General features: G+C 49.0%; 1 protein-coding gene and 1 pseudogene across 3 annotated transcripts in view; one reads left to right on the forward strand and one right to left on the reverse strand.

The window, feature by feature from the left end:
- Nucleotides 1-25,258, reverse strand: part of TMEM51 (transmembrane protein 51) — a 71,453-nt gene that overhangs the window by 20,342 nt on the left and 25,853 nt on the right. The window lies entirely within an intron of this gene.
- Nucleotides 8,967-10,182, forward strand: LOC103225557 (mitochondrial fission factor pseudogene; annotated as a pseudogene).

A 25,258-nucleotide genomic window follows, 5' to 3' on the forward strand; every position in this document is an offset into this window, starting at 1 on the left:
CTTGAGCCACCGCACCCGGCCTGTATTTACTTTTCTTAACAATCTATTACGAATATTATTTACTTAATATAATCATAGTCTAATTTCTCAGTTATTTATTATCATGCTTAAACTTCCCAAGCTGATGAAAAGGTTTCTAGAATAAGCCCCATTTCGCAGAAGAGGAGCCTGTAGTTAGGGAAGTTAAGAAACTTGCTCAAAGTCACACGGTGAATGCTGCAGCAAAGACTCAAAACTAGACACGACTCACTCCGAGCGATTCGTTTTATCAGGATGAAGGAATTGTGCCTGATCAAACCAACTATTGGGTAAGTAAACAGCCTGTGTGCTGGCAGGTGCCATATACAGGTGTGAGGCGCCTGTGGTACACCCCACTGCCCAGCGCCTCCCAGGCCTCCCACTCCCATGAGGAGACCCTCCCCGGGCTGCGGCTGCCAGAAACTCCCTAGGTCAATTTCAGTCTCTGTGGTCAGGAGATACAATTCCCTGTTTTTCTTAGTGTCGTTTTCCCTTCTTAAGAACCAGCTTCGCCAGTGTGAGTCATTCAGTCCCCTGCAATTCTGATACTCATCTGGATGTGTTGTAAATAATTGACGCTGAGATGTTTAATCATAAAACTGGAATTAAGGTTAAAAGGGGGCAGCTTGCAGGGAAGGGACAGGAGGAGAAATTAAGAGTTTGCATGAGTTTGCTAGGGCTGATATTACCAGCACCACAGACAGGGTGGCTAAAACAAGAGAAATCTATAGGCTGCAAGTCCAAGATCAAGTTGGTTCCTTCTGAGCAGGGTTGGTCCCTTCTGAGGCCTCTCTCTGTGGCCTGTAGACAGCCACCTGTGCCCTGTGTCCTCATGTGGTTGTCCCTTTGTGTGTGTCTGTCTTAATCTCTTTTTTTTTTTTTTTGAGACAGAGTCTCACTCTGTTGCCCAGGCTGGAGTACAGTGGCATGATCATGGTTCACTGCAGTCTCGATATCCAGGCTCAAGCAATCCTCCTGCCTTAGCCTCCTGAGTAGCTGGGGACTATAGGTGCATGCCACCAAGCCTGGCTAATATATAATATATATATAAAATATATATTTAAAATATATTATATATTAAATATATAATATATATTATATATTAAATATATAATATATATTATATATTTAAAATATATAATATATAATATATATTATATATATAATTTTTTTTTTTTGGTAAAGATAGAGCCTCCCAGTATGGCCCAGGCTCGTCTTGAAATCCTGGGCTCAAGTGATCCTCTTCTTACAAGGACACGAGTGATACTGGATTAGGACCCACTCATATGACTTTACTTCACCTTAATCCCCTATGTAAAGGCCTTATCTCCAAATGCAATCGCATTCTAAGTACTGGGGACAGGGGGCTTCATCATAGGAATTTGGAGGGGATGCAATCCAGCCCACGTTTGCTTCGCTTAGCCCCTCTTTCCCACTGGGTAATAAAAAATATCTACCCTGGACCAAGCGCTCACAACCTCCATGGTATTGCTAATGTGTTTCACACGTCATCTCCCAGCAGCCCCAGGAAGGAAGTGCTATGGTCCCCACTTCACAGAGAAGTCAGGGCTCATCAGCACACAGGAGGGAGCTAAACCCCACCTCTGCCCAGCGGCAGCTAGGATATACTACTGGTCTCATAGGGTTGAGGGCTGAGTGTGTTATCCACGTGGAGGGCTATCCAGCGGAGTGTTTGGCTGGCTGTGTGCAGATACCACAGGGAAAGGTACATCATTTCAGAGCTGGAGGGCCCTGGTGACAGAGAAACATGGCGACTGGGGAGATAGGGGACTACGGCAGCTGAAGGCAAGGACCCTGGCATGCATCTGCTTCACTAGCTGCTGCTTCCACTCCTCAGAGCCTCAGTTTCCTCATCTGTGTTTGGTGCTGCCAAGACATGATGCTGCAGGGAAAAGCTGGCACTATGATTCCCCCGACCCGTGGCTAGCCCACCCTCACAACCATCTGCTCTCCTGGGTTTTAAAATCTCTGTGAACTGGCTGGGTGCGGTAGCTCACGCCTGTAATCCCAGCACTTTGGAAGGGCGAGGCGGGTGGATCACCTGAAAGTCAGGAGTTAGAGACCAGCCTGGCTAACATGGTGAAACCCCGTCTCTACTTAAAATATAAAAAATTAGTCGGGCGTGGTGGCGGGCACCTGTAATCCCAGCTACTCAGGAGGCTGAGGCAGGAGAATCGCTTGAACCCAGGAGGTGGAGGTTAAAGTGAGCAGAGATTATGCCACTGCACTCCAGCCTGGAGGACAAGAATGAAACTTTGTCTCAAAAAAAAAAAAAGAAAAAAGAAAAAGTCTCCTTGAACTAAACAAAGACACAATGGACTTTCTTCACAGCCAGCATGCCATTCAGAAGTGGTCTCATTGTCTAGAGAGAAGCCCTGGTGAAACTTACATGCTGGAAAACGATTTCACAGGGCTCATTGGACACATCTTGGGTGTTTTTCCCCTCTGCCACATCAATCTGTAAACACCAAGCAGGTCCCAGCTAAGGGCCGGAAATGGGGCTGACCTTCTGAGGAATGCACCAGAGAGACCTGGCCGAGGTGAGATGTCACCTGTCCAGTACAGCTCACCTGCAGGCACAGTGAGCTTGCTGCTCTTTCCTCCTTCTCCCTGTGCTGGAGGGAGAGAAAGAAAAGACAGCGTGCTGATTCACTGGTCTGACGTTTCCATTTGGTCAGCAGGGTGGTTTAGTTTTGCCGATTGACCAGGTGGGGTGGCTCATGCCTGCGATCCCAGCACTTTGGGAGGCCGAGGTAGGCAGATCACTTGAGGTCAGGAGTTCAAGACCAGCCGGGGCAACATGGTGAAACCCCGTCTCTACTAAAAATACAAAAATTAGCCAGGCGTGGTGGCGGGCATCTGTAGTCCCAGCTACTCAGGAGGCTGAGGCACCAAGAATCGCTTGAACCCGGGAGGCAGAGGTTATAGTGAGCTGAGATCACGCTACTGCACTCTAGCCTGGGCAACACAGTGAGACTCTGTTTCAAAAAATAATGGTAATACTAATTTTGCCTATTTGTGGTTCCCAATATCCATGTTCCCCTTCCTCCATAGTAAGCTGATGCTTGGCTGTCCATGACTTCCTAGAATAAAGATAGCAGTACCCAGCCTGTTAGGCAGTTCACTAGCTGTTGCATGTGACTAAGTTCTGGCCAATGGGATATAAGCAGGGTGTGTATAGCGGGTGGGGCACATTCAGGAAGGGAAGGATTCTTAAATGAAGAGGCATGTCTCCCCCTGCTTCCCGCTTCCTATTGGTTCTATTGCAGATGTGATGGTTGGAGCTCAAGCAGCCATACTGGGGTGTGAGGTAGAGAATGGCAGAGCAACAAGATAGAAGGAGCCTAGGTCCCTGAGGATCACGGTGCTGCCTTTTCAGCCTTGGACTGCTGACCTCTGGACTCTGTTTACATAAGAGAAAAATAAGGTCTATCTTATTGAATCTGATTTTTCTTTTTTTTTTTTTTTTTTGTCATGTATAGCCAAAGCTAAGCCTGCCCACACAGGCTGAGAGGCCCATAGTTGTGGGAGGAAAGGTGGCAGCTGGCTGGATGCAGATACCACAAGGAAAGGGACATCGTTTCAGAGCTGGAGGGCCCTGGTGACAGAGACACGCCTAGATCAGGGAAGTGGAGGGCTATGGCAGCTGAAGGCAAGGACCTTGGTGTGCATCTGCTTCGCTAGCTGCTCCTTCCACCCCTGAGAGCCTCGGTTTCCTCATCTGTAAAATGGCAATAATGATGCCATCCTGACGAGAGAGTACACAGAGCCTGTGCCCATAATCGGAGCACTGGTCACAACGCACGCTTGGCAGGAATGAGGTGAGTGATTCAGTACGGGGCTTTTGGAGAGAACCTCAGCCAGAAGCAGGGTAAGAAGATGGCCTGGGTAAAGATGCAGAGAAGGCCTCTTCAGTCAGAGAAGCCAGGAAGCCCTGAAAACACAGGGTCCGAAGGTCACAGGAGGAGGTGTCCAACACGGAGGGGCACCGGTCAGTCTCAAGCACCCTAGAGAAGTTGAGAGGATGCTGTTGTTTTACCTGCCCAGCAGCCACTCCCATCCTGCTGGGAACAGTGCCTGGTTTTCCTTCTTTAGGGCCCTCCCCATTCTCAGTCCATACGGTTGACCTTGATTCTGGCTCAAGGTTGCAGGCACATGCCCAGGCCTGGCCAATCACGGCGTTCCCACACTCTGGGGCACAGCGATAATTTCAAGATGGACACATAACCCACGCTGGGCCAGTGAGTTTCAAATTTCAACTTTCCCTGGAATTGCTGAGAAAGAGACACTCCTCCATTGCACATGCAGCTCAGAGTGGCGGGCAGAGAAAGCCTGCCTGGGAATGAATAAACACAGCAAAAAGCAGAACCAAATGATAGGGAGTGAGTCCTCATGATGTGTCTGAAGAACCACCCCTGGAGTGCTCAGTGATAAGAGCTCACGCATTACATTGAGTTTTCTGTCCCCTGCATTTGAAAGAGTCTTAGAATGCCAAAACTAGAAACTGAATTCTAGTCAACACTTATGTTTAGAATTCCGCACTACATCTCAGGGCCAACTAGCTGAATTACTAAGTGACTTGAAATTATGTTGTCATTGTTTTTTAATGCACATACTTGTTCACAAATCTCTTTAAATTGGAAATTGGTAAAACAATTTTTTTGAAATGACATGTAAAATTGGATGGCCATTCTGGTACCAGTCTGGAAGCACTTAATTCAATAAAATTAAAGGGTAGGTACAGTGGTTCATGCCTGTAATGCCAGTGCTTTGAGAGGCTGAAGTGGGAGGACTGCTTGAGGTTGGGAGTTTGAGACCAGTCTGGAGCAACATAGAAAGACCCTGTCTCTTGCTCTGTGTGATGGTGGCACACATTTGTAGTCCCAGCTATTCAGGAAGCTGAGGTGGGAGAATCACTTGGACTCAGGAGTTTGAGGCTGCAGTGAGTTATCACCACACCACTGTGCTCCAGCCTGGGTAACAGAGACCATGTCTCTAGAAAACAAAGTCCCCACCTACCCCATCACAGTGGTATGCTGGTAAACTGGCTCGCTCTCCCTCCCCCTTTATCTTTCACATGTGTGCATGTGCATGCACGTACACACACACAGATGCATACACACGCAGCCCAGATTTGTAGTGACTGCCATTGCCCATTGCTGTGGTGTAAATACTCCCATCACAGCATTATTGAGCTACTGACACAATGTCACTGAACTCAGAGTAGGGAGGAGATGTGCACAACTGGTCGTTGCAAAATGGTCCAAGCTCACTCTGGCCCTGTTGCAAAGTAGTCCAAGCTCACTTTGGCACAGCACGGCAGGTCTCCACCTGAGTTCATATCCCACGCAGGGGCCGCGGGTGAGGCTGTCCACTGCAGATGGCTGGAGGCAGTCTGGGTGTCTCTGAGTGGGGGATGGATGGGTGGATGAGCTAGCTGCACACCATGCAGTGAGTGAGATGCACACACAGCAAAGTCACAGGAATGAAAACTCAGGGCCGAGGACTGCCTCCATCTTTTAAGTGAGGGGGAGGGAACTTTTTGCCTTGAGTAAGCCACTGAGTTGCAGGTCTCTGAGGACCCACACATAATTGATACTCTCAACACGTCTCAGAAAAAGTAGCTCAGCCAGGACTGCTTGGGCTTCTTTCCCACAAGCCACGTCTCCTGGGAATCTTGCTGGGTCAAGGCCGAGGGCAGTCAGTTGGGCAGCAGATGCCGTTAGAAGCTGGGCTCTGTGCTCAGGCTGCTGGAGTCTGGAATCAGGCTCAGTACCCACTAGGTGTGCGACCCTGGGCCAGCTCTTCCCTGAGTCTCAGAACAGGGGTGATGTGAGGACAAAGTGACATGTGATGTGGCAAGCCCCAGCAGGTAGTAATCTCAGAACTCAAGGAAGAATCAATGAGTCAAGAGACTCATCAAGGGACTCAGAGAAGAAGCTAGAACATCCTGGAGAATGAGGGCAAAACCGGTTCCTTTGAAGTAGCCTAGAGAAGATGAACGAGGGTGGGGGACTCATGGGAACAAACTTTGGGGACAAGAGAGTCCCAATGAACTCTATGGGACTCTAGATGTGGTCAGTCTGCATTGGGATGTGCTATTAAAGTGTAAAACACACACCAGATTGCCAAAGCTTATCAGGACAAAAAAAAAAAATCTCACTAACATTTTTATATTAATTACATGTCGAGATGACATATTTTGGATATATCAAGTAGAGTATATTATTAAAATTAATTTTCCTGTTTCTTTGTCATTTTATAAAAAGATGTGGTTACCAGGAAATTTAAAATTACATATGGGGCAGGCTGGTGCGGTGGCTCACACTTGTAATCCCAGCACTATGGGAGGCTGAGGTCAGCAGATTGCTTGAGCTCAGGAATTTGAGACCAGCCTGGGCAACATGACGAAACCCCATCTCTACAAAAAATACACACACAAAAAACTAACTGGGCATGGTGGTGAGTGCCTGTAGTCCCAGCTACTTGGGAGGCTGAAGAGGGAGGATTGCTTGAGCCGGGGCAGTGGAGGTTGCAGTGAGACGAGATTGCACGACTGCACTCCAGCCTGGGTGATACACAGCGAGACCCTGTCTCAAAAAAAAAAAAAAAAGAAAAGAAAAGAAAAAAGAAAAAAAGAAAAGAAAAGGAAAAGAAAAAGTAAAATCATATATGGGTCTTGAATTCTTTCCATTGGATGGTGTTGCTGCAGGTGAGCTCTTGAATTTATGGTCGGGAAAATAAAATTGCTGGCTGAAAAAAGTGAGGTAGGGGATAGCCAATCAGAATGGGACAGAACCCAGTATCATCCAGGGAAATGAGAAAGACACAATGTACAAGACCACAGCCAACAAGAGGCTGTTGTCATGTTAGGATGGGTGCCCTGGATGGAATGGGAGAGGGGAGAAAAGAGGAATAAAAGAATAACAACAAAAAGATAGGAAGCGGCTCTGTAGAGCCCACTAACAAAGACAAGGTACAAACTGAGGGTTGCATTAACCTAGCCCTCTGAGCTGAGGCCCACAGAGAAATGCTGGTTCCCCAATTCCACAGCAACAGGGAGCCACGGAGTCCACTGCTGTGGCCAGTGCAGTCCCAAGGGGCACGTGGCAGGCACGGACTGGTGGACAGAATGGGGGACTGAGCTCCACCAGGTGGCCTGGTGACAATCACACCCCGCTTGCTGTCAGGTGGCCAGAAGGAACTAGCTTTCATCAAGTTTCTGAGGCTTAGGAGGACAGGAAGAACACCTCACTAACATTTTTATATTAATTACATGTTGAAATAACATATTTTGAACATGTCAAGCTAAATATATTATTAAAATTCATTTTGCCTGTTTCTTCGTCCTTTTTAAAAAAGGTGTGGTTACCAGGAAATTTAAAATTATATATGGGCCTTGAATTCTATTTCTGTTGGAAAGTGTGGCTGCAGGAGGTAAGCTTTCAAGGGTGTGAATTTTTGTCGTTTTCGTTCACTGCTCTCTCTAGTCCAAGAACAAGCCTGGCACAGGCCAGAAGAGCTTAACAGATGTTGGTTGAATGAAGGAGTAGCGCAGCACCGTGGTATAGTGGAATTTGTTGAGTGAAATCAGTAGTTGGCTTAGCAGTAGAGTGGAATATATATGGATTTTGGAGTCTGTGTGATATAGATTTAATTTTGTACACCCCTTGGCAATGCACTTCATCTCCTCATCAGTTAAAAAGAAAATGGTGGCCAGGCGCAGTGGCTCACGCCTGTAATCCCAGCACTTTGGGAGGTCGAGATGATCCCTTGAGGTTAGGAGTTCGAGACCAGCCTGGACAACATGGTGAAACCCTATCTCCACTGGGAAAAAAAAAAAAAAAAAAAAAAAAAACTCTACTAAAAAAACAAAAAAAAAACCCCAAAAAAGAAAAGTTAGCCAGGTGTGGTGGTGCACACCTGTAATCCCAGTTACTCAGGAGGCTGAGGCAGGAGAATCACTTGAACCCAGGAGATGGAGATTGCAGTATAAGTGGAGATCATGGCACTGCACTCCAGCTTGGGCAACAGAGTGAGACTCTCTCAAAAAAAGAAAGAAAAAGAAAAAAATAAAATAAAAAGAAAATGCTGTCTACTTCCCCAGCCACTTCTGAGAGTCCAGGTCCAGCACAGGGGACAGGCACACAATAAGCTGATGTTATCATTTGCTGTGGGAAGCCTGGGGAGGCCAGAGAACAGTGCCACAGGGCTGTTGCCATTCTGGGTGTGTGAATGATAACTCCAAGTTAGGTGCCAGCCTGTGATCTCAAGCAGCTGCTGAGAGGTTTATCCCAAGACAGAAGGGCCCATATCCATCCCACTGCAGGAACCGCAGCCAGTTTCCCCACAAAGACAGGCAGTGGCAGCCTGGAGAGGGAGGCCTAGGGTTGGCAGCAGGTGCAATTGGGGACTAGGGGAGGTACTTCCATGGGCCACCTGGAATGGCTCTAATTTAGAAACCCCCAAAGTGACAGGGCAGGCTGTTCTGTGGGCTTCTCAGATTCCTCCCCAGAGGGGCCCTCTGCGGGCTGCTATGCCAGTGCTGTGCCTTGGTGCCTCCGTGCTCGGCCAACGACCTCTGAGAGCACCCTCCCGAATGCCCTCAGGAGCCGGTGAGCAGCAGCCCTCACTGGGACCCTCCTGTGGGCCCAGGGGAACAAAAGTGGCTCTCAATCCAGCACATGCACACTGAAACAAGTCAAAGGATTTAGTATGAAGCGCAGAAGCAAATCGTGCCAAACAGCAAGCAGTAGGTGGTACACATTTGTGAGTGGGGCAGCATTTCCTTCTCCCACTGCTGCTGAGATGGCAGAAATCAGTCGAATTCAATACGAAATAGAAGAGACCGAAGGTATTGGTCAGCGAATGAGGGTCCCAGAAAAGTTAAAAGTAGCACCACTGGCCAGGCACGGTGGCTCAAGCCTGTAATCCCAGCACTTTGGGAGGCCAAGGTGGGTCGATCACAAGGTCAGGAGTTCAAGACTAGCCTGGCCAAGATGGGGAAACCCCGTCTCTACTAAAAATACAAAAATTAGCCGGGTGTGGTGGTGGGCGCCTGTAATTCCAGCTACTTGGGAGGCTGAGGCAGATAATTGCTTGAACCCGGGAGGCGGAGGTTGCAGTGAGCCAGTAGATCATGCCACTGTACTCCAGCCTGGGCGACAGAGCAATATTCTGTCCAGGAAGGAAGGAAGGAAGGAAGAAAGGAAGGAAGGAAGGAAGAAAAAAGAGTAGCACTGCTAAATGCTGTGTTCCAGATGCTAGTGTGATCATGCAGGTTCTAGAGAGGGTTGGTGCTGCAAGAAATAATGAAGATATTCCACTTTCAAGACCAGCAGATCTTGACCTTATTCAATCAACTCCCTTTAAACCCCTGGCGCTAAAAACACCACCTATGTACTCACGCTAAGTGAAGGACCACTAGATTTTCTGGATTTAGAAAGATCTCCTACAACCCCTGAAAATGAAGAAACCTGTGCAGTCGGCGGACTAAAGAGAGCATGGTCTATGAGTGAAAATGCTGTTCATCAAAATGGACAGCTGGTCAGAAATGATTCTCTCCCCGTGTTGTGTGGCGGGTCTGCTCCCGCCACTTCTAATCCTCATCACGACGACATCAGGTATGGCATTTCAAATACAGACGCAACAACTGAAGGGACATCGGATGACCTGACTGTTGTAGATGCAGCTTCACTAAGACGACAGATAATCAAACTAAATAGATGCCTACAACTTCTAGAAGAGAAAAACGAAAAACGTGCTAAAAGAGAAATGGTCATGTTATTCAATTACTGTAACTTTCTGGCTGCTTAACAGCTGGCTCTGGTTTTGCCGCTAGAGTAACATCAGCTCTCAAAAATACTGTCTCAACAGCTGGAAATATAAAAGATTTGCAAACTTCAAAAAAAAAAAAAATTCCTCCCCAGAGAAGCAATGACTACTGAAAACGTATTTGCATTTAGGATGAGTGATCTAGGCCAAGGAGGAGGAAGGGAAATTGGCAGTCATCTCACAGCCATGCTCTGCTACTCATTAACATGAGGCTTTGGGCAGATGAAGGAACCTCTCTGGGTGTGAGTGTCTGTGCCTCTAGCATGGGAATGGCAGTGGTGGCTGCTCTTCCCAGCAGGGGCCTCCAGGGGCCAGGTGGGGTGACTCGGACCAGTGACTGTTCTTCAGCTGACTCTACGTGGGTGAAAACCTGATAAATGGCTACCCACCTCCCTAAGAAGGGCTGTGTTAATTTCATGTTGCTTCCCCAGCCACTTCTGATGTAGCAAACTGCCACCAACTTAGTGGCTTCAAGCAACACAAAGGTATTCTTTTGTCGTTCTGGAGGTCAGAGGTCTACAATAAAGGTGACCGGGACTGTGTTCCTTCTGGAGGCTTCAGGGAAAAAATTCATTTTCTTGCCTCTTCCAGCTTCTAGAGGCCACCTGCCCTTGTTGGCTGCTGGAACCTTCTTCCACGCTTCTCCTTTGGTCACCACACCTCCTTCTCTGACTCTGGCCTGCCTGCCTCGTCCTTATAAGAACTCTTGCAGGGCCGGGTGCGGTGGCTCACGCCTGTAATCCCAGCACTTTGGGAGACCGAGGCTGGTAGATCACCAGGTCAGGAGATCACGACCATCCTGGCTAACACGGTGAAACCCTATTTCTACTAAAAATACAAAAAATTAGCCAGGCGTGGTGGCATGTGTCTGTAATCTCATCTGCTGGGGAGGCTGAGGCAGGAGAATTGCTTGAACCCATGAGGTAGAGGTCGCAGTGAGCTGAGATAGCACGACTGCACTCCAGCTTGGTGACAGAGTGAGACTCTGTCTCAGAAAAACAAACAAACAAACAAAAAACCAACAACAACAACAAAAGACTCTTGGCACTACATCATGATCACTTGGATAACCCGGGATCATGTTCCTGTCTCAAGAGCCTTAACTTAATCACACCTTTTACCATATAATGTAAATAGTCACAGATTCTAAGATTAGGATGTAGATCTTTTGGGGGTGGGGTGGGGGGCATTATTTAACCTACCACAAGGGCCACAGGCACAATCCTGTATAATTTAAAGGGAATTCACTGGTTTTTCCTGGACTGTCTCCCAGGGTAAGAGTCCCTGCCCCGGTATCTGGCAGCAGGGCTCCTGCAGCTTTAAGTGGATCTAGACAATGTGTGTCAGGTTCCCAATTGGGAGGGGTACACATTTGATCAGAGGGCCTTCGTTTTTAAAAGCATGCATCTTCACATCGTGCTCAGAACAGCTAACATGCATCAAATGCTTCCTCTGGGCCTGGATGACCTCAGGTCATCACGAAGCAGCCACCACTGCCAATCCCATGCTAGAGTCACAGACACTCGGGCCCAGAGAGGTTCCTTAACCTGCCCAAAGCCTCATGTTAATAAGTAGCAGAGCTCGGCTGTGAGACAGATAGTGAGTCCGGAGTCCATCCTCTCAACCCCTCTAAAATCCTGTCTCTCACCTGCCCCCAAGCCCTGCTCTAAAAGAAGGAGTTTTTCATCTACACACCAGTTCCATGAACAAAGCACTCCTTTATCTAAGGTCAGAAGCAGAGGTTTGCTAATGACGGAGCGAGGGAAGGGGACGAGGGGTTGTCCCAGGCCGTCAGTAGCAAAGACAAATGCCACTGTCTTAAGTAACCTGCCTTGGAAGACAGGGCTCAAGGCTGAGTGCTGGAAAGGCCTCTCTGCCACTTGGGTCAGCGCCTGCAATCCAGGGCTCGTGGGGCTGCCTGAAGCCTTATGTCCAGGAAGTCTCTGCCCTCTCTGGGCTCCACAGATGAATCTCAACCCACAGGCCTGGAGCCCTGCCCCGGTACCAGCCACTGAGCTGGACATTTTGCACATCATCTTTGTAAATGGAATCATCCCAGCACTCCCTGGCTGCTGTCTCGTCCCTGCTGTAAGAGGAGGGAAGGGAGCGGAGATCACAGGCTCATAACCAGCACTGTGCAGATTCAAACCCAGATCATCCTCCTGAAAGCCCCATGGTGGGTGTCCCAGCCTCTGGTACATCGGTGAATGTTCCCTCAGGCCAGAAGCTACACCAGCATCATCTCTACCCTCTGGGGTGTTTAGATCCAAATGATGAGCTAAGGAATTCTAACTCCACATGTTTAGGCATGGAATGGAGGCAACCAGAGGGGTGAAGGCCAGCAAGGGTCAAGACTGCTTCCTGAGCCTGGAGAAACTTCCAGGCTGAACAACCAGCACAATAACAATAGTAATGACAATGGCTGGGCATGGTAGCTCATGCCTGTAATACCAGCACTTTGGGAGGCCAAGGCAGAGGGATCACCTGAGGTCAGGAGTTCAAGACTAGCCTGGCCAACATGGTGAAACCCTGTCTCTACTAAAAAAAAAAAAAAAGAAAGAAAGAAATAGAAAAATTAGCCGGGTGTGGTGAAGGGTGCGTGTAATCCCAGTTACTTGGGAGGCTGAGGTGGGAGAATCACTTGACCTGGGAGGTGGAGGTTGCAGTGAGCCTAGATCACGCCACTGTACTCCAGCCTGGGTAACATAGGGAGCGAGATTCTGTCTCCAAAAATATATATAATGACCAAATATCAGCCGCTGTTTCCTGAGTGCCCCCTATGAGCTGGGCACAGATGGTTGGATGGCACTGCAGTGAGGGTGGGCTCTGGAGGGGCAGAGCAAAGCTGCTGACCTCTGGCTCTCTCCAGACATCCATTCAACAAACATCATCTTTGTAAATGGAATCATCCCAACGCTCCCTGACTGTGATCTCGTCCCCGCTGTAAGAGGAAGGAAGAGAGTTGAGGTCACAGGCAGTGATGTAGAAGTCACCCAGGTCCTGGGGGACATGGCAATGGCATCTCGGGGAAATGACCCAGTGCCAGGTCCCCCATAGGTATGCCCTCTGTTTACAAAAGCCTAACACCAAATAGGAATGCCCCAAACAGGTACACTGAGGAATGATTCTTGTTATCAGAAAAGAAGTCACTGCAGGCACCCTTCAAGTAGAATGCTATTGTCTTTCTGGAGTGCAAAGCTATCCAAGCCTGTTGCACAAGTGATTCCCAACAAGGGCTTTTGGGGGCCCTGCAGTATGGCCATGCTGGGCTGGGTGAGCTGGGCTGCCCAGGGTTACCTTGCTGAGCACTCAGGTGATGTGGTAGCCATGCCATGTGCTTGCCTACCAGGCAGCGCCTCTTCCTTGCAGGTTCTAAGGCTGGGCGTGGTCAGGCCTAGCCAATCAGTTCTTCTGTGTTTGGGGGGGTGGGGCTATGGCCCAGGCAGAACCAGTGAGGCTCAGTTCTTTACTTTGGGGGAAACACTGAGACTTCCTTGTCCCTCTGGGTTTGCAGGAAGGACGGGATGCAGCCTGGAGCTGCTGGTGGCCATCTTGTCATCGCAAGGGGAAAGGCTGCCTGAGGAGGGGACCAGCAGGGAGCTAACGCGAGCCGAGGTGGAGATTGAGAGAAACTCCAGAGGGTACCACTGGACCCAGAAATCCAGCTGGACCTGGCAACGTTTCTGTTGTATGAACCAAAAACACTCTTACACCTAACAACAATTTTTAAATGAAATAAGTGACTAAAACAGTAACACACACACACACACACACACACACACACCCCTTTTCTGAGGTCAGCTTGGTGCCAATAGCGTGAGCAGCTAATGCCACCTGTGCCCATGCATCCTCTCAGCTTGTACAGTCAGGTCGCTCACACCTGCAAAATGGGGACTCGGGCATGGGGGCTGATAGTCAGGGTCTAAGGGTTTTATCAGAGCTCTTTCCTTGGCCGGGGTGTGTTGAGGATGGCTGCTAAGATCACTCACCGAGAGAGGGCTGTGGCCTCAGCAGTGAGGGAAGAAGGACAGAGTCCCAGGGCTGCAAGTTGGAAAACATGTCCTAGGCCATTGCCCTAGAAGATGCCACCCCACAGAGAGGGTCATAAATCACCGTGGTGGGAATGCCTCTGGGCTGTCAGCAGGAAATAGAGGGTGGAAGAACTAGGCCTGCCCTTGAAAACGTTATGGTCAAGGTTATGACACGTCCAGCAGACAGATACAGGAGAAAAGGAAGGAAGCAGAGATGGATTGACAAGCAGGCAGACAGCCCCTGGGGCTCCATCTCCTTCCCATGGGCCGCGCATGGTGCTAGGACCTACAGACATCACCAGCCTCTGCCCTCAGCCTCCTGCATGCCCGAGATGGGCAAAGAGAGAAGAAGCCGCAGTGAGACCACATGCTAGGGGCCAAGGGCAGGAAGGAACAGAGAGGCATGGACAGCACAGATGAGGGAAAAGCCAGCAGAAGTGCAGGGGACCCGCGGAAGCGCAGGGGAGGAAGAGATGAGGGCAGGGTGGTGGGAACAGGGTGAATTAAGATCCAGTCCCTGAGGAGGCATGGGGGGATGGGGATCCGACTCGGGGAGGGGTGGATCGAGGGTTGGGGGATAGGGGTGCTGTGTTGGAAGGAGGGTGACTCTGACTGGGGCCGCACACTCCCACTGGATAGCTGTGGCCTCTCTGGTCAAACAGCTCAGCCTCTGTTGTCCTGCAGCTGCTGGAGGGGCTGGCCCAGTGCAGGGTTGGCCCAGTGCAGGGTTTGTGTAGAGATGGTCCATCAGTCACACACAGCCCCCGCACAGTGGGGTTGCCGGGACACATGCTAGCCACCTCACATTCCTCCCAGTGCTTTCCCCAAGCACAAAGGGGAGGAGGCACACAAGGAAGCTGGCCTGCTTCAGGACGGTCCCCCACTTTCTGCTTGGTCCGGACCAACCCCACACCTCACCTGGATACGGACTGCAAAGGCCTCCCCGGTGGTCTCCCTGCCCCCGGCCTGCCGTCTCTCCACTGCTCTCAGAGAGGTCCTTCCAAAAGGCAAATGTGACCATCCCACCCTCAGGCAAGATCCCTCCATGGCTCCCTGTGGCCCCCCAGGATACAGCCCTGCTCGTAAGGCTCTTCATGGTCCTCATGCCTGCCACTCCCCTCAGGCCTGGGTTAATTTCCATGCACAATCTCATTTAATCCTCCTCACCACTCAATACACAACCCCATTCTACAGATGTCTTAAGTGAGGCTGGGAGAGGCTAAGTAAACTTTGCCCATTTCCCGCATCGGCAGAGTCACCATTTTCCTCATCTGGGGTCAAAACCGAGGTCATCTATGAGCCTTGGCTCTCCCTCAATCAGAGTCAAGTCACAAACATCCATTAGTCACAAATGCCCATCTCTTCCCCCTTTTCTGTTTTCGCTGCTGCTATTCTGGGGTAGACTCTTATTCCTCACTGTACCTACCAGGCTTCCTTCCCCGTCTTTCCTGTCCATCCAATGCACCCAGCACACTCTGCCATTTTGATCCTCCTGGAATAGCCATTTTCTATTTGATTACTCCCTGTTTAAGAACAGTCAATGACTCCCCAGTGCCAAAGAATCAAAGACCAGACTCCCTCACGCCCTTTACCCCCAACCTGGGGGGTCTGGGAAAATAAGGAGGGAGGCTTCCCAGGGTGCCTTCCTAAGCCTCTCAAGAGACTCCCGCCTCTCTCTACTGGCTGAGTGGGAGGAAGGGGCAGTGTCCCTCCCTTGGGCTCAGGGCACTGGACGGCGGGACTGGATTCCAGCTATTGGGGCCCTCATTGCTGCCATGGAGTCGGTCTCCCTGACCTGCAGAGTCCTGGCTTGGGGTTCTAATGGGGTAGACATGGTTCTTTCCACTTGGAGATCTCTGGGGGCCTTTAAAGGGACGACAGCATGGATAACGGGAGGATGGCCACAGGCTGCAGCATTCCACGTGTAAGCTTGAACTCAAAGCTGACTTCTGCGCAGCTGCGGTACCCACGGATGGGTACGTGAAGATGACGCTCAGTTCAGCCAGTGAAAAGAGATTCAACCGGTCTTCCCAGACTACAGAGTTCAAGTTCGCAGACTGGCAAATTTCCTCCCATCTTTTGGAGACCACCTGTCACAGCACTTAGGAAGTACAAGGTTAAGAATGTTCCTTTTGTCAGCCATTGTAACCAACCTCACACATAGACATGACCAAGAAAAAAAAATCAGAAACATAAGCCATAACTGTGCATTACACTGAAAATCTGAAATTAATATCCCAGTAAATGAAGAAGAGACTACTTATTATAAGGGGATTTCCCCGCTTCCAAGAAGTCTTGGGCCTCAGTTTTCCCACCTGTACAGTAAGAACTTGGGTAGGACTATATTATCCCAACATTTCTTCCTGCACTGATATTCTCAGGTTTCATGAGTTAGTCCCAGTTAGAGAAGGCTGCCTAGGTCACAAGGATAGCAAGTTTTGGAGGGTTCTTTGGAGAAAAGAAAAATATCACAGCTGATAGAATGAATACAGTTTTGGGCAATGTGGCAGTAACCTTCCGCATGGGGTAGGAATAGAATGGATTTGACAAAATGAACAGATGTCTTTTCCTATGGCGGGCTCAGGGGTCCTAAGTTTTGAGCATTGCCCAAGCATTACTTCAGTGGTGAGGAGGCTTACAGGAAATCTGCGTATATGCACAGAACAAAGTCTGGACCATCACGCACACTGGGAATAGTAGTTATCTTTGGGCTGTGGGGGTCAGATGGGGGTGGGGCAGGCAGGACATTTCTGCCTTCACGTACTTCTTTTTTTTTTTTTTGAGACGGAGTCTCGCTCTGTCACCCAGGCTGGAGTGCGGTGGCGTGATCTCGGCTCACTGCAACCTCCGCCTCCCGGGCTCACGCCATTCTCCTGCCTCAGCCTCCCGAGCAACTGGGACTACAGGCGCCCGCCACCAAGCCCGGCTAATTTTTTTGTATTTTTAGTAGAGACGGGGTTTCACTGTGTTCGCCAGGATGGTCTCGATCTCCTGACCTCGTGATCTGCCCGCCTTGGCCTCCCAAAGTGCTGGGATTACAGGCGTGAGCCACAGCGCCCTGCTGCCTTCATGTACTTCTACCCAAGGTTTCTTTACCTTGGCTCCACTGACATGCTGGCAGGTAATTCTTTGCTGGGGGTGCTGTGCTGTGCAATGTAGGTAGTGTAACAGCATCTCTGGTCTCTACCTACTAGATACCAGTAGCGTCTTCCCAGCTGGGGCATCCAAAAATGTCTCCAGACATTGCCACATGTCCCATGGGAGGGCAAGATCACCCCTGCTTGAGAGCTACTACTCTATACTATTGAGTTTTAAAAAATTAAGATAAGCACATATCTTATCTTATGACGGATGGCTTTATTTAACACCTCAGCAAGTGCGGTTGATTTTACCTGTCCAGAGGTCTCGAATCCACCTACTTCCTGCTTCTGCCATCACTACCACCTTTGTCTAAGCCACTGTCACCTGGACAACGATATCAGTTTCCAACCTGGTCTCTCCGCAGCTGCCCTGGCCCCAACAAGTCTTTACACAGCAGCCAAAATGAGTTTCTAGAAGCATCCTTCAGTCATGTCACTCCTCTGTCTGGCTTCCTACTATCCTGAGAATAAAATCCAAACTCCCCCCTTGCCTTCAAGGTACTCTGCCATGTGGACCTGGATCCAGCCTCTGTCCTCTGTCCTCTGCTAGTCCTTGGCCACTCACAGTGTGATCCTGCAGCGCTGGCAGCCCTGGGAGCTGGTTAGAAAGGCAAGGCCAGGCACGATGGCTCACGCCTATAATCCCAGCACTTTGGAACGCTGAGGCGGGCAGATCACGAGGTCAAGAGATCAAGACCATTCTGGTCAACATGGTGAAACCCTGTCTCTATTAGAAATACAAAAATTAGCCAGGCGTGGTGGCACACGCCTGTAGTCCCAGCTACTTGGGAGGCTGAGGCAGGAGAATCACTTGAACCTGGGAGGCGGAGGTTGCAGTGAACTGAGATCATGCCACTGCACTCCAGCCTGATGACAAAGTGAGACTCTGTAAAAAAGAAAGAGAAGAGAAGAGAAGAAGAAAAGAGAAGAGAAGAGAATGAAAGAAAAGAAAAAAGAAAAGAAAAGAGAAAAGAAAAGAAAAGAAAAGAAAAGAAAAGAAAAGAGAAAAGAAAAGAAAAGAAACGAAAAAGCAAGCAAGCAAAGCAAAGCAGACACTCAGGGCCACCCCGGACCTGCTAGATTGGATCCTACAGGAGGCACGTGTACCTCCATGTTTGAAATGAGTGGCTGCGGCCCCATTGCCCTCACTGGCTCCTTCTCATCTGTCACTTAGATGTGACCTCTACAGTGAGGCTTTCCAAACTGGACATTTGCAAGTAGTTGCCCACGCAGTTCTCTGGCTTAGCATCTTGCTGGTTTTGGGCATAGCTATGATCACAACATGTAATCATCTTGTTTATGTTATTTGTTGCCTGTTTCTATGTCCATAGCCCACATCCCCGGTTTAGGCTCTACGAAGGCAGACACAGGGCAGATGGCACCAAACACATAGAAGCCATTCAGAAAATAGTATTGGAAGGAATACTACCCATGTATATTGTGCTTTTACTGTGTGGTAGTAAGTTTTCTTTACAAGAATTATCTTCATGCAATCTATATTTATCTTGTTTATTCTTCATGCAACCTGTAGGTGAAATAGATACTATGTACGAGAATCTCCCTTTTACACATGAGGAAATGGAGGCAAAGGGATATAAAGTTTTGCAGCTGGTAATTGGCAGAATCGGGGTACCTGAGGCTGGGTGGGGAGTGATCTTGCTCCCATAACTGTACCCTTTACCTCTGCACGATCCTGCCTTATTTGTAAATCAAGTAGCATATTACGTACATGAGGGACGCATAACATTGAAAGGAATTTCCTAGTGAATGCTTCTGTAAAATAAAGAATTCTGCTGTTGAGGGATATTTATCCCTCGTGTGCTTTTTTGGTAAATTACATCTTGGATTCTGAATATGTTTAAGCAAAGTCCATAGATCCATATGTTCCCAAAGAGTGTTGATTCTATCAGCAGATGTAAAAACAAGCCCAACGGGGAAGATGCTGGGGCTACTCAAGTTTAGAAGCCATTGGCTGGGCGTGGTGGTTCACATCTGTTATCCTAGCACTTTGGAAGGCTGAGGTGGGAGGATCACTTGAGGTCAGGAGTTTGAGACCAGCCTGGCCAACATGGTGAAGAAACTCCATCTCTACTAAAAATACAAAAATTAGCTGGGTGTGGTGGCGGGTGCCTGTAATCCCAGCTACTATGGAGGCTGAAGTAGGAGAATCAGTTAAGCCTAGGAGGTGGAGGTTGCAGTGAGACGAGATCACGCCACTGCACTCCAGCCTGGGTGACAGAGCGAGACTCTGTGCCCCCCACCCCCCCAAAAAAAGAAGCAGTGGATATTTCTGTGTCCTCTGTCAGGCTGACTTTCCCTCCTCACAGCCACTAGGTAAATCATCTTTCAGCTTTGGGGATCCAGTACCTTCCTTCTATGGCCCTTCTTGCCTGTCCTATTTCTTGCTCCAAGTTGCCTTAGGTAGTTATTTCCAGAATTTAATATACAGGACAACCCGTTTAGATAGAACATGGGACCTCAGTTTTGCAAATGAGGAACCTGAAGCTCAGAGAGGTGAAGTAATTTGCTCAAGGTCACACAGCCAGTTGTCGAGAGACCCAGAGCTTGAACAATTCAACTCAGAGTGGTCCTGGTATCCTGATGACCACAGAAGCTGAGGATTGCTAAGGCTGTGCTAAGAGCTTGTCTGCTTGATCTTACAACAGTCCCATTGGGCAGGCGCCATGACTATGTCCATTTTACAGATGAGGAGACTGAGGCTCACAGAGGAACAGTGACACATTCTCAAGGTCATGCAGCCAAGAAGAAAGTGGGGCTTTGACTCCAGAAGGGATACTCTATTATGTACTGCCATTCTGCTTTCAGCCTGGTGCAGTTATTTATTTATTTATTTGAGACGGAGTTTTGCTTTTGTTGCCCAGGTTGGAGTGCAACGGTGCAATCTCAGCTCACTGCAACCTCTGCCTCCTGGGTTCAAGCAATTCTCCTGCCTCAGCCTCCCAAGTAGCTGGGATTACAGGCGCCCGCCACCATGCCCAGCTAATTTTTGTATTTTTAGTAGAGACAGGGTTTTTGCCATGTTAGTCAGGCTGGTCTCGAACTCCTGGCCTCAGATAATCCACCCACTTCAGCCTTCCAAAGTGCTGGGATTACAGGCGTGAGCCACCGCGCCCGGCCAGTCACACATTTTAAATTTATAAGCCAGCCCTCGTGGAGTTTCACGCAGGCAGCCAGACGTCACGGTTTGATGGTTCACCTTTTATTTTCGTTTTCAATGCAAAGAAAACAGAGCAGCTTGAGAAACCCATGCTGTGGTTCCCACAACACAGGCAAAACACTAAAGCAAGCATACAAAATAAACAAACGAAAAGGTTGTTTGTTCACCTTCAGCCCCGTCTGGTCGAGTACCTGCTGCCATGACCCGAGAGCCAGGGCAGTGGGGTGGGAAGCTCATCTTTTACTTAGACATGACAGTAACCATCAGCCCGAATCTCTTGCAAGGGAGTAGAGCCAGACGGTTAGGAACAGAAGCCTGGGAACGAGGCTTTGAGTTGTTAAAATGAGAGAATCCAAAAGACGGTTTAATTTTAGAGCTTACGAGTCCTTGGACATGGTTCAAAAAGGCTTTTTGCTACACCTGTTGCCACGTGCCACCTGGAGGCTATCCTGTCACTTCCTCAAAGGCATGAAGGACAACTTCCCATCCTACTGCAACCTGGAGCCCCACCGAGCTCAGTCACAAACCTAGAGAGGTGTGTGACCTCGCAGATGACAGCAAATATCAGCTGACAAGTACAAAAGGTATACTGGGTGCCGTTCTATACACCTTACACCTATTGATTCATTCTATCCTCACTGTAGCCTGTTAAGGCTGGTATTAGCACTCCCATTTTAAAGATGAAGAAACTGAGGCTTGAGGCACTAAGGAACTTGTGTAAGGTCCCACAGCTGGTAGAAGAGGGATGCGAAATCACTCTTGGAACCAGTGCACACAGTCTTCCGGAAGGACAGGCTCTCACTCAGCCAGCAATGGCTTCTCCCTCCAGTCTGTGGGGGTCTTCTGTATTGATCCCCATTCCACAAAGCTGATGACAGCATGGTGCAGTGAACAGAGTCGGGAGTTAAGCAGACCCGAGTTTCAATCCCAGCTCCTCCATTTTCTAGCTGTATGACCTTGGGCAAGGGACTTGACCTTTCTGAGCCTTGGTTTTTGCTCTGCAGTTAAAAATAGCACCTTGCCGGCTGGGCGCGGTGGCTCAAGCCTGTAATCCCAGTACTTTGGGAGGCCGAGACGGGCGGATCACGAGGTCAGGAGATCGAGACCATCCTGGCTAACACGGTGAAACCCTATCTCTACTAAAAAAAAAATACAAAAAAAACTAGCCGGGCGAGGTGGCCGGCGCCTGTAGTCCCAGCTACTCGGGAGGCTGAGGCAGGAGAATGGCGTGAACCCGGGAGGCGGAGCTTGCAGTGAGCTGAGATCCGGCCACTGCACTCCAGCCTGGATGACAGAGCGAGACTCCGTCTCAAAAAAAAAAAAAAAAAAAAAAAAAAAAAAAAAAAAAATAGCACCTTGCCTATAGGGTTATTATAAGGATTAAATTAGATAATAATAGCTAACATTTACTAAATGCTCCCCATGCTAAAGGCTCTGTGAGGGAAGAAGTACGGCCACTGTCTTCACTTTACAGATGAGGAGCTGAGCCTCAGAGAGGTTAGGTCACTTATACAGAGAAACACAGGCAATCATGGAGAAGTGAGGGGCTCTGAGCTCTAGCCCCTAAGAATGCATCCGCTCATATAATTAAACACACACCCAAAACAACCAGCATAGTGTCTATAACACAATAGCTCCTCAACACACAGCCAAAATCATTATCTGGAGGGCTTCCAGGGAGACAGAACGTGATCACAGAGTGCCTGTCTGGTTCTGCCCAACGCCCAATGCCTTATGTATGTCTGCAGCCCTGCAAGTGAGTACTGGTCTCTGTTCCCAGCACGGAGGGCCCTGTGATGCCCAGCACATGGCCAGGATCTGCCTGGTGACTGAGGGTGCTTTGTCCATAGCTTAGAGCTGGTCGTGCTGATGATCAGGAGACAGCCCTGGGACCAGACTTTGACCCCAATTAGGTTTATGCTTAAAAACAGACTAATGGTAAATGCTCCACAACTGCAAAGACTCAACCATCCTGCTAAAGCCAGAAAAGACTTTAGCAATTAGTGTCTGGTGGTGCCCACCGCAGGCTGGGCATCAACACTCAGCACTTGCTGATCATGGAGACGCGCGTGGACCACACCCTAGGTCTGCTGACTCGGTTGCCAGGGCTGGGGCAGAGGTATCTGCCCTTTACTTATTTGTTTACTTAAGATGCAGTTTATATATAGTTAAATGCACAGATCTTAGTGTACACTTAGATGCACTTTTGAGAACCACATATATTCATGTAACCACTGCCCAGATAGAAGACATTTCCAGGACTCCAGAAAGTTCCCTCATATGTGCATGCCTTCTTTCAGTCTACCTTTCTGCCTTATTTTACCAGCAGTTAGTTTTGCTTGTATTAGAAGGTTTTGCGTTTGTTTGTGTTGCTTTTTGAGACAGGGTCGTGCTCTGTCACCCAGGCTGGAGTACAATGGCGTGATCTTGGCTCACTGCAGCTTCAACTCCTGGGCTCAAGTCATCCTTCCCGTTTCAGCCTCCCAGGTAGCTGAGGTTACAGGCGTGCACCACCATGCCCACTCATTTTTATATTTTTTGTAGAGAGAGGGTTTTGCCACGTTGCCCAGGCTGGGCTTGAATTCCTGGGCTCAACTGATCCTCCCACCTCGGCCTCCCAAAGTGATGGGATTACAGGCATGAGCTATGGCACCGGTCAGAATTTTTTAGCAGTGGAATCACCCAGAAAGTGCTCTTCTGTTTGCCTTCCTTTGCTCATCCATGGTATGGCCTGTATCCTGGTTCCTTTCCTTCCTTTAACTTGCTGAGTAGCCGTCAGCTGTGTGGCTGTATCAGTTTGTTTAGCTGTCGGCCTGCTGATGGACAGCTGGCATGTTTCCTCCACTACAGGAAATGCATAATGTCAGGCATAATGCTGCTGTGAACCTCTGTGTGCCAGTCCGTGTGAAAAAGGCAGATGTTTGCCTTTCTCTCTATAAATACCCAGAAGTGCCATTGCTGGGTCACAGGTAGAACTGTTATTTTAATCACCTGTTCAGGTGCCACAGCTGCCCAGTTGGGGTGCGATTCCCCAGTCTGTTCTCTTTCAAGCCCCATATCCAGATGCCAAGCCCCTGGAGGTTACAAGATCCACTCTGAGTCACAGAGGACTCAGTTTTCCTACCGAGCAGTCCCTGGGTCATTCCACATTTTGATTCCCATTTAGCTTCTGAAAATTGAACCGATTCTGGGTGGTTTGTTCTGACTAATGATGTCAGCTGTTCACACGAGGGCTAAAAGCCCATGGAGATAACACAAGGAAAGTTCCGGCTGCCAAGGCATCAACCAGGTTTCATGCCCCCTTCCCCTATAGTCTACAGATTGAACACGCTGCTAAATCGCACCATTCTCGGTCCTTCCTGTAAACTCTCCGCTAAGGGACCTCCAGGGCACCAATGCTAATTTAGCAGAGGCAGTAGAGCAAGGTGGTTAGAGTCAGTGGAGATAAAATTCCAGGTCTATCAGGATGGTTTTAGGCAAGTTGCTTCAACTTTCTGAGCCTCAATGTCCTCATCTGTAAAATGGGCACACTGCCAGTACTAACTCATGATACTGGAGGATATGAGGTATATAAAACGAGATGGTAGGTGAGCAGCAGATGGGGATCAGGAAGCAAAGGGAGTAGCACTTTGAGACCCGGTCATTATCTGAAGACCTCTGAAGCACTACCTTGTGGTTTGCTAAACATGCAGATTCTTGGGCCAAATGAAGGACTTACAGAATCAGAAAGCAGGGTAAGGCCCAGGATCTGCTTTTAATTAGCCAAGTGATCCTGATGCTCACTAAAGCCTCAGAGCCCTCATCCTGGGATGCGGACCCAAGAGGAGTCTGAGGAATCGGCCAAGCTCAAGGATACAGAGACAGGTGGGGTGGGAGGACCAGGAAGGGAGTTAAGGCTTGGAAGAGTCACCATGGGGAACCGAAGGGACCGCTTTACTCCTCCACCAAGGCTGTCTCCTGGCTCTGCCCCAGGAATCCCTCCTCCACCCCTGCTCACCCAGCAAGGCTCCAGCCTGGCCACACAGGTCTCCAGCCACAAGGACCTCATGTGGCCTGGTGGGTCAACTCAGCAAAGGGCTAAATGCCTGTGCAAGGCAGGCATTATTGAGCTAGGGTCAAAGATTCTGGTTCTAGATTCGATTCCCAGCTGTGTTACTTCCTTCCTGGTTGGGTGAACTTGAGTGTGCTATTTCACTTGGGCCATGAAAAGGGTTTGATAAGTGGTGTCTCCCTAATGGAGTTGCCAGGACTCATCAGCGTGTATGGGTTAGAAGACTACATGATGTTAGGCATGCTATGTGCGGTTGTTATGCTACAGCGCTGGGCTTATCTCGCTTCCTCTTTAGGGATGGGGATGGGGTTGGTGACCACTGATAACCTGGGAAAATATTCTGCAACCCATTCTCTAAGGCTTAACACCAGTGTTCTTACAGGCGCTTCATACAAGGGTGCAAATCATGCAATCTTAATCAATCAATCAATCAGTCAAATTTAAAAATCCCCCAAATCTAAAACAATCAAATGCTTAAGAGAAGCATAGAGAACATCCCAGCGACACACTGCACGCCCATCACCAACTAACCACAGAGACAGACCCTCCCTCCAGTCTGTGACCAACTGCCTTTGGGATCCAGCTGCTTGCTCGGGATGAGCTATTCTCAGTCTGTGTCCTCTTCTGTCAAATGACCATCCCCATTGCCACAGCATCTTCCACTCCCTGCCCATCCTCTCTGGCCCCTGGTTCCTTCCGACTTCCCCATTCCAGTGAAAAGGCGTATCATTTTCCAGGTGGCATTGAAATCTCAGTGACCTTGGGAATTCTCTCCCTTCCCCGACTCCACCCCTCTAACATACACACACTCTCTGGTTTCAAACTGGCAGCTCCAGGACTACATCTGGCCCATGGAAGTGTCTTCTTTGGCCTGTGAAGTGTTTGTTATTTATTTTATGTAATATGGAGTAATTGCCAATATTGGGAACATGGGTGATCTCGCATGCAAAACTTAAAAATCTGGCATCTCTGGCCTAAATTCTCA

This window comes from Chlorocebus sabaeus, chromosome 20 (genome assembly GCF_047675955.1).
Source record: "Chlorocebus sabaeus isolate Y175 chromosome 20, mChlSab1.0.hap1, whole genome shotgun sequence".
NCBI lineage: Eukaryota > Metazoa > Chordata > Mammalia > Primates > Cercopithecidae > Chlorocebus > Chlorocebus sabaeus.